We start from the raw sequence: 13,781 nt of genomic DNA on the forward strand, positions 1-13,781 counted from the left end.
AAAATTGGCCTAGACTATGATACATACACTACATGATACATACATAGACATATGACTGTGGTAGGAATTAGATTGTGAGCCCCTCTGAGGGACAGTTAGTGACAAGACAATATACTCTGTACAGCGCTGCGTAATATGTTGCCACTATATAAATACTTAACTTAAATAAATTCATTAAATAGATAAAGTGTCATTGCTGAGCACTGTTGCTTGTGGATTGTTGCCAAAGTTATTTTCGCATCGAAAATGCTATTTTTGATTTTGAGAATATATTCGGAAAAATACATTGTATTTTGTATATGAGCAAAGGAAACGTTTACCTGATAAGAACATTTGAAAAAAAAAAAAAAAAAATATCCTTGAGGACCATGGTGTTAAACCCCCCTAGTTACCAGGCTATTTTTTACTTAATTGGCCACTGCAGCTTTAAGGCAAAGCTGCAGGGCCGCACAACACAGCACACTAGTGATCCCCCCCCCCCCCCTTTCCCCTCTCTGCTCTCTGTTGGTGGGGTCCGATCCCCCCCCCCCCCCAGTGTTTATTTTTGTTTTTACAAATACCATATTTTTCAGACTATAATACGCTCCTGACCATAAGACACACCTAGGTTTAGAGGACAAAAACCAGGGGAAAAAATGTATACTAAACCTGGTGCATCCATGGTGAAGGGGCATCTTGTGGATTATGCCCCCTTTGTACCTCATGCCCGCTTGTGTCTCCCTGTGTCCTCCTCTGTCCTTGTGTCCTCCTCTATGCCCCTTTGTGTCCCCATGTGTCCTCCTGTCCCCCTTGTGTCCCCCATTTACTTCTCTGTCCTCCTTGTGTCCTCCTCTATGCCCCTTTGTGTCCCCCATGTGTCCTCCTGTCCCCGCCTCTGTCCTCCTTGTATCCTCCTCTATGCCCCTTTGTGCTACCCTTTGTGCTCCGTTTGTCTCCGTGTCCTCCTCTGAATGGGCACAATACAGGGGTCCCTGACATTGCGGTGGGTTAGAGGTTCGTATTGGCAGGAATTCACAAGTCAGGAACTCCCTGCATTTGGACTATAAGATGCAGTAACTTTTTCCCCCCACTTTTGGGGAAGAAAAAGTGTGTCTTATAGTCCAAAAAATACAGTATTTACTTTATTATTTTTATAATAAATATTGTCATTTTCTTTTTTTTCTATTTTTTTTACTAAAACCCCTCCCTCCCCCCAGCCGGCCAATCCTGGCGATCGGCTGTCATAGGCTTCTGCCTATGAGAGCCGATTGCTCTCTTGTCCCCTGCAGGGACAGCCGTGTCACACGGCTGTCCCCAGTATAGCGCTGCTGCTGATCGCAGCGCTGTACATGTAAATAACAGTCTTCTGAGCGGCAATAGCTGCTCGGAGACTGAAGACTCCGCTCACCAAACAGGACAGAGCCCCAGGACTTTACGCCAATAGGCGTTAGGTGGTCCTGGGGCTGCCGCCGCGGCCACGCCCATTGGCGTGACGCGGTCGGCTAGAGATTAATGCAAAAGTTTCCCAAAAGTGTAAAAAACACAAGCGCATTACAAAATGATTTTCAAATGCTTTTTTGTTTGAAAGTCAAATTATACATTAGTTTCTCGAAAAATCATGTAAAAAAGAATATCTGCATTTTCTCTCATCACTGTTTCTGAGATATAAGAATGGGCAAGTGAAAGCAAAATTCAGGTTTGCCTGAGGCAAAACTGAAACTGAGCATTAGATGCCACAGGCCACAGCATTGGGGGTCAGCTAACCTTGGTCACAGCCTCTGGCTCCATGCTTCTCTACATCTTCATGTGCTGCTTTCCTACATCCGCACCTGATACCTCCTCCTTTCAGCTGTGAAGCAGGAAGTGTCAGAAAGAGGCAAAGGAGCGTGGAGCAGTGGTACCAGAGACAGCAACTAAAGTGAGCTATCTCTTACTGCGCTGGCCCAGATTGACTAACATTAAGTTTCAGTTAAGTTTTTATGAAAACAAAGAATGAAAAAAATTGCTTGCTTCTCTACATTACAAAATTGTCAATATGCCACACACCATACAATCTTGCAAAAACGTGATCAAAAAGGTATGGCATTCTCAATGCAGAAAAATAAAGGGGGGGGGGGGGTGTCAAGGAAATCCGGTCAGAATTTCAACTTGAATAATAAAAAAAAAAAAGTTTAAATTTAAAATTACATTTTCATTGTTTTTATTGAATTGCTGTAATACCTGATCATTGTATTGTATTGTATTGTGTGTGGCCACATTTATATACAGTATGAGGTCAACTGATAAATTGAATTAAACAATGTAGAAAGAGGAAATTCTCCTCAATTACCTTCAAGTAAATAATAGGGATGAACAAAGAGATACAAATGTATATACAAATATATGCAGCTTCAAAATGGACCAATCAATTTAAACCTGGGCTTAAATTGAATGGTCCATTTTCCATCGGAATACGTTTTCATAAAAAATTCCATACATATGCATCAACTCTGAAAACTTTGTATCTCATTGATTATCCCTAGTAAAAAAAAAACAAACGTATTTTATTTTCTTGATCAGACCTAACAGGTAAGGCAATGGGAATGTTTTTAATATAATTGTAAAGGAGCTTGCAACGTCACAACTGTTTATTTTGAAGTCATTGTAAAAAGGGCAGAATGGTTTAACTTAAATAGTGAAACCAAAATAATTTCAAATGACCTATATTTTCCATCACAAATCTGAACTTCTTTCATTATGGGTGAGAAGTGTGGGGGGTCACTTTAACTAATTTTTTTTACAGGTTGCTAAGTCTCTTTAAAGGAGTTCTGTGTTAGTCAAAAAGTAAAACAAGCTGACACTTACCTGGGGCTTCTATCAGCCTCCTGCAGCGGTAATGTCCCGCGCCGTCCTCTCCCGATGCGCGGTTCCCCGTCACCGGTCCCCGTGTAATCACACAAGTGATTACACTGCGATTGCGCGGCCGAGCTCTCGCTATCACACGCGTCATCAGAGCTTACTGTGCAGGCGCAGCACAAGAAAACTTGGTACTGCGCAGTAAGCTCCTGATGATGCGAACGGGAGCGCACATTATTCGGCTATGCCAGATGAATAATGCCCGGTGCCAGCGGCGGGGAACGGGTGATCAGAGGAGGACGGCATGAGACATCACCACTGCAGGGGGATGATAGAAGCCCCAGGTAAGTGTCAGCTTGTTTTATTTTTTGACTACCACAGAACCCCACTTAGGGACCAGGGCTGTATTGGCTCTCCAGCAGCACAGATCATGATTGTGGCAGGGCAATCAGATTTTCCCCCTTTTTTCTCCACTAGGGGGATGTCCTGTTGGGGGGGTCTGATCGCCGCCGCTCTGTGTGGCCGAGCGGGGGGGCTCCTCAAAGCCCCCCTCTGCAGCGATATTCCTCCCTCTCCTTCCCTTCCTCCGTCTATGGGCGGCACAGGACGGATCGCCGTCCTTTAGGCTTTAGCCTATCAGAGGGCGGCGATCCCCGGCCAATCAGAGGCCGGGGATCGCCGATCTCCTTTACGGCACTGCTGTAAACACAGGGGATTTCTTCCCCGTGTGTTTACAATTCGCCTGCAAGCCGCAATCGGCTTTTCACGAAGACACCCTCCGTGAACTGACATGGAACGTCCGCTCGAACGAGCGGCCGTTTCCATGGAATCACCACTTCGACCTGCCGACGCCTATCGGCGTTAGGCAGTCGTTAATTGGTTAAGGATGGACAATATTGTCTCTGGAAGTCTGCAGAGAATTTTCTTGAACTTTTAGTGGTTCCATGAATGTTCACCCAAGCAGTTTGCAAATTGCATTGAGGTCAAAGGCACTGACAAAGACCCCATTCATGATATAATTACCAAAGACTTTTTTATTATTATGTTTTTATTTAACTTTAACCTTTTGTAAAAATGGGAAAGAAGTACATTAGTACCTCTTATATCCATTCACCTGAGTGGGGCAGGCATCTGGCGGATCCCCAGATGCAACCATGAATGCCCCCAGGGCCTAAACCTCACCTCCTGTATATGGTATGGACAAGAGTTTTTGTAGAGAGAGGAGTCTTTGTCATCTCTCTCTTCCAAACCCCCCCTCCTCCATAACATAGATCATGCAGGCTGGTATAGCTCAGGGTGGAGAGCACCACATGGTCTGGGCTCTGAAACCTGGCTATACCAGCCTGCATGGGTGACAAGAGGTGAAAAAGGCTTGGTGTGAGAAAACGCGGTGGTTTGCACGCGGAAGCGTGTGTCTGGTAGCAGGGCAGAACGCGGAAAATCCGCCGCATGCAACAACAGTAAGACAGCTGGTACCGCGTCCAGCGCGGCGGTTTGCACGCAGCAGCGTGTGTCTGGTGTGGCTGAGTCTGTTAGTGCACACAGGCATAGGAATACGCGCGCGCGCTGAGAGGCAGAATTCTTATACTGGGCAGAGAGAGTCAGCTGATCACGCCAATCAGCTGACTCCAGAGCAGGATACTATTGGTTGATCAATTAGGGGTGGTGCTGGAGAGCACTACTCCATATATAGTTACTGCTGGCCAGTTGCAAGTTGTCTGCCGTTGTGAACACTACGTGGAAGCACTCAGACCTTAGTCAGATCCAACAGTGTGTTTCAACCAGGTGGACCTGGGAATTCACACTGAGCCAGATTACTTGAACTGTTATTCTGTTTATGCTTAAGCTAGTTCCAGGGTGTAGAGACCAAGGACCTCACACCCAGACTAGGGAACTGTATTATCATTTGTGTTATATTACAGACTAGTTCCAGGGTGCTGAGACCACGGACCTCGCACCTAGACTAGGCATTGTTTGATATCTGTTATGACTTATTGCTTTCTTGACAACTCTTCTGTCCTCTGATTCGGTACCTCGCATTTCTGATATTCCGTTGGCAGACCCTGCTTGCCTTGGATACCGAATCAGCCTTCTGTCTTTGTACTTTATCTGTCCATGTGTTACCGACCAGGCGTCTCCGACCTCGAGAGCCATCTCTCCTCTTAAGAGATAGTCTCCAGACCAGATAGTGACATCCACCTTCAGGTGTCACTCACTCTCTGGCCCTTCCTGTCTCCAGCCTGACTCCACCCCTTGGAGAGTCTCAGGCTGCTGGAAGGTTCCTGTACTCTCAGAGCAGTGTTCCTTTACTGCTCAATATCACCGGCCCAGCAGGTGCATTACTCAAAGTACTACTGTTACACCAAACACTTACATACCTATAGGTGTCCAGAGGTTAGCAATATATCTGTATTATCTGTGATTCTGCAGATCATCAATAATCAGGTATATATCTGCATTCTTGGTGATACTGCAGATCACCAATAATCAGATTCTCTCTGCGTGCCGACACCAATCGTTACACTTAGGCTTTTTAAATGTATTGTTTATGTAAATAATAAGTACATTTGACAGGGATACTTTCCACAATATTGTACAGTGATCCTCAGTGAAAGCATTGAAATTTGTCATGGGGTTAAATGTACTGCTGTTGCTGGGGATAAAGTATATGAAAATGTTGAATACCATTGTAGTTTAACCTCATTTAAAAACAAGTTTTCTATTGTAAGTTTAAAATTGACTTTTCTTTAAAAACTGAAGTATTTTTTTTTTTGATTCCCTTGTTCCCACTATTCTCTAAAATATACCTTAATTTTGTGATTATAGCATGTAATAGCAATGCTTCTAACCGGTAGTCAGCACTATTGACTTCAATGCAATATCACCCCCAAATCTGCTGATGAATTTGTGAGAATGGAAAAGGCAAATTTTAAAGGGAAATATGTGGCAATTTACGTGCAAAAGTTTGGTAAGCAAAAATGAACCAATGTGCTGTGAGATCGAACTTTAAATATTTGAATTAAAGTAAGAGAAAATATAGGGCTTTCATCTTCATTCTATGACAAACAATAATAGTCACTTTAATTCTGTGCTGAGGCTTTGCCTCCATCTCTTTGAGAATTAGCATGCAGATCAGATACTTTGACTCTGATCTGGCTCTACTGGCTGACTTTGTGTTGCAGGTGTGTGACTTAAAAAACAACTAAAGCCAGGCAATGATCACTGTTTCAGTAGTAGAAAATACAGGTGCTCCTTCCAATAACTTTAAGCTTTCTGCCATCTGCTTCTGGTAACCACTTTCAGTATGGTGTCAATCATCTTATGTACAAAACCACAGTGCTTTGGCACTTTCCTCAATTCTCTGCAGGTCACCACAGTGCTCAAAAAAGGTATATGTGGGTGACCAAAAAAGCACAGATATTGGTCACTTATTGCTCATATAAAACCACAAATTTATTCAAGATCCATAAAATAATTCCGTATACATTTACTTACTTCAGGGGTCCTTTCAACAGGGACCCTTAGCATACATAACGCATATAGTGCGACAGCGCGCACAGAAACATCCAAATGTTTTCAGCAATGCCCAGACTCCAGTTCCTACCGTTTTCAGCCTTCCGCCACCATCTAGGTTCCCTGAGGACTGATATTTTACTATGAATAGCAAAAGATAGAATATTGATAACATTACTGATAGTCTACTTACTACAATATTTTGTGCCCAATTTTAAATGTTCTAGGTACACCGTGATAGGGCTTAAAGCATTACCCATAGTCTAACTATGCCTGAAAGTGCCACAATTTGAATTATCCTTGTCCAAGTGAGAACTGGCCCGTAAGATCCTTTATGTACAATTGTACAGCTGACTTGTTAAAATAATGTATTGTCTGTATCACCTCATTAGATTATGCATCTGCATATGTACTAAACGTTTTCTATTTTAGAATCATAACAATAATAACTTTATTATAATTATAATACAGCAAGTCCCCGTTATCCGGAACTTCGGCAACTGGAAGTCTCAATTAGCCGACATGGCTCAGGAGATAATGGGGACAGTTTTGGAGGGCTGTTGCAGTAATTAACTGTTTCCGGACTAATGCAGTTGAAATCTACATCCTGCATGTGGCAGCGTGGATCTGACAGAAAGTAGATTTCAACAATCTTTGCCACGCAGTCCCTGCCCCAATACACTTGCTCTGCCGTCTGAGCTCTGTGAGCCGGTCAGGAGCCGTTTTCAATCCCATTGGTTTACATTGATTGACAAAGTCAGGAGCCAATGAAAGCAGCTCCTGACCAGTGCACAGCGCTCTGCCATCATAGAGACGGCAGAGAGAGAAACCTGTGGCTATGGTGCGACCGGTGTGACTGGTGGGGGCACGGGATTGCTCGGATTTTCGCCGGTAAGCGCTGTTTTGCGCCGCATTGCTGTACCTAGCAGTTTCTGGTCCTTAAGTGGCTAGAGACAGCTGGCACAGAACAGGTTAAAATATTCATCAAGTGTCCAACGAGTGCCCAGCACTGTCTTCTAGCTTTCCTGTAGCTCCTAGTGGCTTTCTGATCTCCGACACGGGTCATGTGACACGCCACTAAAAGCAACAGGAGGGTTAGAAGTCGGCACTGGACACTAGTTGGACACTCAGTGGGTATTTCATTTAGCACAGCAAGTACATGTGTCTTCGCTGTAATGAGTTGTAGCCTATAATGATCAGGATATCTCGGTTTTAAAACGCAGCTGCAGTCCATAATGGCTGATGTAGATCTATTTTTAGTAGTGGGAGTAAGGACTAGAATAGTTAATTAATATAGAGATTTTTTTTTTTCGTGGTAAAGCCACTCATAAATCTAGAAAGATATTGAAGGAAAAATTACAAAAAAAGTCTCATAAAATTCAGCGTATGTCGACTCGCTATTACACATTGTGTATAGATTCAATTTACAATTATCCATGATACTATAATTATCATCTTAGTATCTCTAAAATGTGAGTTCAGAAGGAGTGGCTTGTCAACACATCTTTGACCCATAGAGAATTCAAACGTTTATAAAGCAACAATTATTCAGTTTTCTTTTTGATAAATTAAATTATCCACTATTACAGCTGTCGTCTGAATTATTTTATTTAAATTAGAACTTTGGCATCTTAATATGACAGTTATTAGTGCTGGTTGCTCTGCTTTAGGGCTTTTTTTTGTCTTGGCCTCTGTGATAACTGCCATGAAGCTTTTGATGCTTTCTGCTACTGAACTCATTATGTCACTGCACCATTGATATTTCACACTAGAATGCTAACTGTACTTCAAGGACAAGTCATCTGATCAAAGGGTATTGCAAATCTGCCGAGTGGATGACAGATAGGAAATGGTAAAGTGTTATTTAGAAAAATGACCATTGCAGATTTAAATGCTTTTCTGGCTCATTTCCCTATTAGTTGCTCACCTTTTCATATACCCCACAATTCCCTAACTTGCTGTTGTCATGAGATAACAGAACAAAATGGCTGTGCTTATGGCAAGTGTTCCTCATACAAAAAAATAAAGGTGACAAGTGATCCGCTATTAATGTTCAACTTTTAGCAAAGTCCTTAACAGGACATACAAACAGGAAATCATTGTGTAAAACCAGCATCTACAGCCAGATATAATGTTTCACAAACTAGTTGAATAACCTGTAGCAGCCTAGTTGAAGGTGCTAACTATCTGTAGTTAGGGCTATTATTGGCGCTTATCTCAGAATTATCATCAGGTCATTTCTAACAAAGCAACTAGAGACGACACACCGACACACACACACACACACACACACACACACACACACAGACACACACAGACACAGACACAGACACACAGACACACACAGACACACACACAGACACAGACACACAGACACACACAGACACACACACACACAGACACACACACAGACACAGACACAGACACACAGACACAGACACAGACACAGACACACACACACTTTTTAAAAAAATGTAATTTCTATATCTAGCCTGGTCCCCCATACACATGCTCAACAATAGTCCTTTATGCAGCACAATTATCAAACAACTTTTGTTGTGAAACAAGTTGAACAACCAAAACACAGTTGCTTGCTATTGTTCACACAACTGATAAGACAGATAAGATGTCAATCCAACACTTAGATTGACTTCTTTTCAGTCTTATCAGTTGTGTGAACAATAGCAAGCAACTTTTTTGGGTTATTCAACTTGTTTCACAACAGAAGTTGTTTGATAATTGTGCTGCATAAAAGACCGCTGTTGAGCATGTGTATGGGGCATTAAGGCTCATACACATGCTCAACAAAAGTCTTTTAAATGCATGATTATCAAACAACTTGAAGAAGTTGGACAACTTTTGTCAAGTAAAAGATGTGCAAACAACAAGGTGTTTTCACTGATAAGAGGCAACCAACGTCTGATAAGATGCAGCTCAAGTCAATCCAACAGTTGAACTTTTGTTGAGTATGTGTATGAGCCTTTACTCCTATATCCAGTACTTCTCATGATAGTCACCTCTCCTTTGGACCTCTCTCCTACAGCCTGTCTATCATGCTTCACACCTGGAAATAATGATTTAACATTTAACTGCTAGGATCCTAAAATATCTGGAACACTTCTGGGCAACGAATAAGTGATGGATACTTTTCTTGCTTAGCATGACCATGCAAAAAAGTTGGTATGCCAGAAAATTGACCAAGGGACAAAATATTGAACATTATATAAAAGTACTCTGTTTTAATGAGCCACATTTAAACATGAGAAAGAATGCATCTGGAAGACTTGCAAATATTTTCTTGAACTTTGTATGGTACCTACTGTCTAGCGATCCCCTCCCTCTCCCATATTGAGCTCTGTTTAGTGTCTACCCTCCCTCCCCAAATCCTTTAGTTGCAACAGAAGCAGTGGAAAAGTATCTAACCTAATCCAGGACTGGATATACAGTACTGCACTGCACCTCTTCCTGTCTTCCTTTTAGGGGAGGGCAGCCACTAGACACTAGGGAGCACACTATAGGAGAGGGAGGGGGGCCACTGGACACCAGGTAGGCTGTATGGAGGAGAGAGGGGAACCACTAAACACCAGGTTTGGTATATGGTGGAGAAAGGGGGCACCACTAGACACCAGGTAAAACTGTATGAGGTAGGGAGGTAGGACCACTAGACTCTAGGTAACAATAATGCTATATGGGGGAGGGGGACTACTAGAAACCAGGTATGCTGTATGGGGGAAGGTTAGGGGACCACTAGATACCAGAGAGCACTGTATGGGAGAGAGAGTGGTAATGCTAGGAAACAGGGAATACTATATGGGGAGGGGAGAAGGCCACTGGACCACCAGTGAAGCAGGTTGTATGTTAAAACAGAGGCTTGGGTTTTTACACTAGGTTTGCATTTGAGTCAAAAAAAATGTCCTGGTGTCTGAAGCAAAAAATAAAAACCTTGCTTTATACTCTAATTGGTTTATACTCGAGAATATATAGTACTATATTTTGAAAGCAATATTGTATTGCAACTTTTTGCGTGGTACACAGACAGCAAAAAGTGATCAGCCCCTCCAGATGTGAAAATAACTCTAAAGCATAGCTCTTAATTGAATCATATTAAAATGAGAATAACAATGAGGGGACTGCTGTATAGCAACAGCCCTGATGTTTCACGAAGATCTCCTTCCATTTGCATGTGTGGTACACAGACAGACAAAAAAAAAAAGGATTGGCATGTCAACCAAACATGCATTCTTGTACAAAAAGAAAGCAGTGTCTTAAAATATTTTCAATAGAATTGAGAGAACTAACAGTGCCTAACACAAACACATATAAATACAGGAGTAGTGTTCGGCTACTAAGACATTTCTGTGTTTTAAAATATTTTCAACATTTTATTCTGGCATAATAATATAGAATTGCAAGTGACTAATAGTGTATAGTATGCAGCCAAATACAGGAGCAATGTTTTTATTTTGCAGAGGTTTTATTTTATAGGCTACATTTCGATGACCAGTAGCTTAACTGAAATAAAAAAAATAAAAAAAAAATAACTTTATACACACAACATGGTAAAGCAAAGAGAGAAGCCATGTTATTCATGGCATATGTACAGGATGCGATCAGTGGTAAGGTGCCTTCACTATCAGCCTTAATCCAACTCAGGAGAAAATGGTCTTTACAATTTCCAAAAAGCTAGTCCATAAGTCAGAATCGGACTTATTTATTTTGTCAAGTGCAACGTGAGTTTTACCTGGAATTGTTTTGGCACAACAGAGTCGATGGTGGTATACAGTAGAAGGTACAGTAGATATACCGAAGACACATACAGTGCATACATACAGTGGCTTGCAAAAGTATTCGGCCCCCTCGAAGTGTTCCACATTTTGTCATATTACTGCCACAAACATGAATCAATTTTACTGGAATTTCACATGAAAGACCAATACAAAGTGGTGTACATGTGAGAAGTGAAACGATAATCATACATGATTCCAAACATTTTTTACAAATCAATAACTGCAAAGTGGGGTGTGCGTAATTATTCGGCCTTTTGGTCTGAGTGCAGTAAGTTGCCCATAGACATTGCCTGATGAGTGGTAATGACTAAATAGAGTGCACCTGTGTGTAATCTAATGTCAGTACAAATACAGCTGCTCTGTGACAACCTCAGAGGTTGTCTAAGAGAATATTGGGAGCAACAACACCATGAAGTCCAAATAACACACCAGACAGGTCAGGGATAAAGTTATTGAGAAATTTAAAGCATGCTTAGGCTACAAAAAGATTTCCAAAGCCTTGAACATCCCATGGAGCACTGTTCAAGCGATCATTCAGAAATGAAAGGAGTATGGCACAACTGCAAACCTACCAAGACAAGGCCGTCCACCTAAACTCACAGGCCAAACAAGGAGAGCGCTGATCAGAAATGCAGTCAAGAGACCCATGGTGACTCTGGACGAACTGCAGAGATCTCCAGCTCAGGTGGTGGAATCTATCCATAGGTCAACTATTAGTCGTGCACTGCACAAAGAGTGTCAAGAAGAAAGCCATTGTTAACAGAAAAGCATAAGAAGTCCCGTTTGCAGTTTGCCACAAGCCATGTGGGGACACAGCAAACTTGTGGAAGAAGGTGCTCTGGTCAGATGAGACCAAAATGGAACTTTTTGGCCAAAATGCAAAATGCTATGTGTGGCGGAAAACTAACACTGCACATCACTCTGAACACACCATCCCCACTGTCAAATATGGTAATGGCAGCATCATGCTCTGGGATTGCTTCTCTTCAGCAGGGACAGGGAAGCTGGTCAGAGAATCTGTGTCAAGATCTGAAAACTGCTGTTCACAAATGCTGTCCATCTAATCTGACTGAGCTGGAGCTGTTTTGCAAAGATTAATGGGCAAGGATTTCAGTCTCTAGATGTGCAAAGCAGGTAGAGACATACCCTAAAAGACTGGCAGCTGTAATTGCAGCGAAAGGTGGTTCTACAAAGTATTGACTCAAGGGGCTGAATAATTACGCACACTCCACTTTGCAGATATTGATTTGTAAAAAATGTTTGGAATCATGTATGATTTTCGTTCCACTTCTCATGTGTACACCACTTTGTATTGGTCTTTCACGTGGAATTCCAATAAAATTGATTCATGTTTGTGGCAGTAATGTGACAAAATATGGAAAACTTCAAGGGGGCCGAATACTTTTGCAACCCACTGTATATTATACAGTAGTTACATATAGCAAGTACAATGCATATCCAGACATAAAGTATAAGTCATAGATAGAAGGATCCGTAAAGATGGAACCAGGAGAGAAGGACCCAGGGTAAGGGACAGGGGGAAATCGCTGCCGACTATGGCACTCAAACACTTCTGCAGCGATAATTTGAATCAGATAACCCAAAGGTGCAGAAATTAAAATATACATCCAACATACACATACAATCATACAATCCAAGAAACACGAATCAAATACCAGAACCCCTCTAGCGGACTAACTAACTATAAAGATATATACAACAATATGCAATAACACAGATCACACAATACAGGATCTTCTCAAAAAATTAGCATATTGTGATAAAGTTCATTATTTTCTGTAATGTACTGATAAACATTAGACTTTCATATATTTTAGATTCAAATACACACAACTGAAGTAGTTCAAGCCTTTTATTGTTTTAATATTGATGATTTTGGCATACAGCTCATGAAAACCCAAATTTCCTATCTCAAAAAATTAGCATATTTCATCCGACCATTAAAAGAAAAGTGTTTTTAAAACAAAAAAAGTCAACCTTCAAATAATTATGTTCAGTTATGCACTCAATACTTGGTCGGGAATCCTTTTGCAGAAATGACTGCTTCAATGTGGCGTGGCAAGGAGGCAATCAGCCTGTGGCACTGCTCAGGTGTTATGGAGGCCCAGGATGCTTCGATAGCGGCCTTAAGCTCGTCCAGAGTGTTGGGTCTTGCGTCTCTCAACTTTCTCTTCACAATATCCCACAGATTTTCTATGGGGTTCAGGTCAGGAGAGTTGGCAGGCCAATTGAGCACAGTAATACCATGGTCAGTAAACCATTTACCAGTGGTTTTGGCACTGTGAGCAGGTGCCAGGTCATGCTGAAAAATGAAATCTTCATCTCCATAAAGCTTTTCAGCAGGTGGAATGGTTTACTGACCATGGTATTACTGTGCTCAATTGGCCTGCCAACTCTCCTGACCTGAACCCCATAGAAAATCTGTGGGATATTGTGAAGAGAAAGTTGAGAGACGCAAGACCCAACACTCTGGACGAGCTTAAGGCCGCTATCGAAGCATCCTGGGCCTCCATAACACCTGAGCAGTGCCACAGGCTGATTGCCACCATGCCACGCCGCATTGAAGCAGTCATTTGTGCATAACTGAACATACTTATTTGAAGGTTGACTTTTTTTGTTTTAAAAACACTTTTCTTTTATTGGTCG

Source organism: Hyperolius riggenbachi, chromosome 8, assembly GCF_040937935.1.
Source record: "Hyperolius riggenbachi isolate aHypRig1 chromosome 8, aHypRig1.pri, whole genome shotgun sequence".
Taxonomy (NCBI): domain Eukaryota; kingdom Metazoa; phylum Chordata; class Amphibia; order Anura; family Hyperoliidae; genus Hyperolius; species Hyperolius riggenbachi.